The sequence below is a fragment of the Psammomys obesus genome, unplaced genomic scaffold, assembly GCF_907164565.1.
Source record: "Psammomys obesus unplaced genomic scaffold, mPsaObe1.curated_primary_1811, whole genome shotgun sequence".
Taxonomy (NCBI): domain Eukaryota; kingdom Metazoa; phylum Chordata; class Mammalia; order Rodentia; family Muridae; genus Psammomys; species Psammomys obesus.
The window spans coordinates 6,741,602-6,744,315 of record NW_026585504.1 but is presented as its reverse complement, the minus strand read 5'-3'; positions in this window follow the sequence as shown (position 1 = coordinate 6,744,315).

Sequence of the window (2,714 nt, the reverse complement as noted above, 5' to 3'; positions counted from 1 at the left end):
CTGGACCTCCCACAATGTGAAGCTTTTGCTTGGGTTTCCCATTCTACCCTTTTATTTTTCCCTTATAATAATAATTTTTTTAAAACATTAAACCATCAAGACTTCTGAAGAGCAGAAGGCTACACTCTGGACAGGCACCTTTCTATTGTTTTGAGTTATTTTGTTTTGTTTTTAAGAACATTGAATGTGGACAAAGCTTATGCATATATTAACCGTTAATCCGTTAATTTCTTAAGTTAGGAAGCAATTTTGGGTTTATATTTCATGTTCTGTTTTCTTTCTTACACATCTCTAAGTTGTGCTTTAGAATCCCACTTCCCAAAGACATTCTGTCTACCCAGAGTTTTGGTATTTCTCCAGGAAGCAGCCTCTGAGTTGCCTCCCTGCCAGATGTGGGAGCTGTTGGACTCATTGGATGGGCTGGTCCTATCAAGCCCTCAGGCCTCAGGCAGGGTTAGAGGTGAAGAACCTCACAGAAGAGGAACACCAGGGTTTGGCCAGAAGGACCTGAGAAAGAAGACCTAAACTATGGGTTTTGGTTCTCTTTAAGTTCTTGGGAGCCTCAGGCCATACTAGGATTCACTGTCGTAGGAATTGCTTCCCTCTTCTGCCCTTTCCAACTGGGGTCCCTGAGGAGGGAGATCAAGAGTGATGATCCCATCACTTGGGAATAGAAACCCAACCCCACCCTACTTGCACAGCCTATCTTCTATTAGGACTGTTGTGCCAATCCTCAGTCAGATCTAGTCTTCCTTGGCCTCTTGTCAGTACTATGAGGCCAACACCTTTCATCCTCTGCCTCCTGAATTGTCTTCCCAGTGTGCTACAAGTCCAGCCTGTCACAGAGACTACCTAGGCCCTTCTTTGGTCCTTGCAGAGTATCCTCAACTGGCTGCTGCCAGCATTTTCTCACAGTGAGAGGTGCGCCCTATGTACCAGGATCCATGGTGTCACTCACCACTGGGTGGCACTGTCAAGCGCCATCTCTCTTACTCCCAGGGACTTCATGTTAGGTGATCAACCTTTATGTCACTGTTGTCTGATGAGAAGAGAAAGGACCCGCCTTGAATAGGGAGGTCTGGGGGAGGTAGGGGTGCCCATGTGGCTACTTAGAGGGCCCATATAGCAGCTAGCCATCTAAAGCACCCCAGCCTAGATCCCTGTGACAGCTGCCTCTGTCTGCAAAGCCTTTCACTCTGAGCTCCCTTGCAGTGTTCTTACAGCGTCCTGAGGGAAGGCATCCTCTCCAGCCGCGTCATGGACCTACCGTTCTCTGGTGGTGCCCTCTCCTTCACTGCACCTTTGGTTGCTGCAGAGCCCTTCTAGACTTGCCACCTTGTTCTGTCCACACGGGATGGGGTCTCTGGACAAGGAAAGAAGGTGTCTGTTCATTCTTGTTTATTCCTAAACTAGCATAGGATGGATAGGGAAATAAGAGGCCAAGGGGAGCTTTTCCCTCATGCAGGGGATCCCTTGGCCCTGTAGTATGGGGAAGACAAGGCCAGCACAACGTTGAACCCTGCTCAGCTCTGTCCACTAGCATTTTTCAATCTTCTCTCAGGCAGCTCAGCACCAAAGTTTCTTTCTCCTCTTGGCCAGAGGTCTGCTGCTGTTCTGTGGGTGGTAACCTAGGCCTGTACTTGTGCTGTGCTGTGATAGCATCTCCTCTAGTGGCTTTTTAAGCAGCCTCCTGAGCCTAATCAGAGTGGCACCTGGGAGGGTGGGAACAGCAGCACCCTCTAATTGCAAAATACATTCCATTTCTCTTCTTCTGCCCTCCCTTCCTTTGGGTGCTGCTGGCTCTTTGTGCCTGAGCAAATGGGAAAAGCAAAAGTCTCTGAGCTCAGGACCCCAGCTCTTCCCTGCTGCAGTCCTGCTCTAGGTTCCTGGTTAAAGACTTAGGCCTAGCAAATCATTATTCTACCTACCCTTTTCTTTCCTGTTCCCTGCCCCTTAGCTGTTGGTCTCGCTAAGACTTGGGCTGTAGTGCTTTCCAACTGCATGGTGTTTTGGTGTCAAAGAAAGTAGCCCCTGTAGGCTGCAGGTGGGTATCCCGTGAGTAGCCTGCTTCCCTGCACCTTATCTTCTACGACTCCCAGCTGGTTCTGGCCTGGAGATTGCACCTCTTTTTCTGGCTCAAATGAGAGCCAGGTCTTGAGCCCCAAGTGCCTGTCCCTGCTTTTTTCTTCCCTCCCTCCCATGCAATCTATGCTAACACTTGCCAGCTAGATGGACACTGGCGCTGTAACATGCCTGCTGTGCTCTGGTCGGTGAGTCACCCCTGGTGGGCTCTGTAGTTAGTCTTCTCAGAGTCCAACTCCCTGTCCTTCTTGGTCTTGGGATCAGTACCCTTTTCCTTTGTCACTTCCCTCTTCTGCCTCTATATGGGTTGTGGGCCTGCCAGTAGCTCTGTGGGGCATCATCTCAGGTGCCTCTAGGCTTGTTAGATCTGTCCACATTCTGGAAGTTTGTGGAACTTCTGACATTTGTCCTTTACGGGGGGCTGTGAGGATTGCCTGTTGGGAGACTGTTCTGGCCTCAGTTCTCTGTGCTCAGAGCTCAGCTCCCTCTCAGTGAAGGGGGTCAGCAGGACAGATCATAGTGCCTTATTCCATTGTCCCCCCCTGTCCAGACTCAGCCAGAAGCAGGTGTCTGTCTTCTGGGTCCATTTGTCACTTGTACTCATACTCTCCCACCTTCATATAGCCACAGGG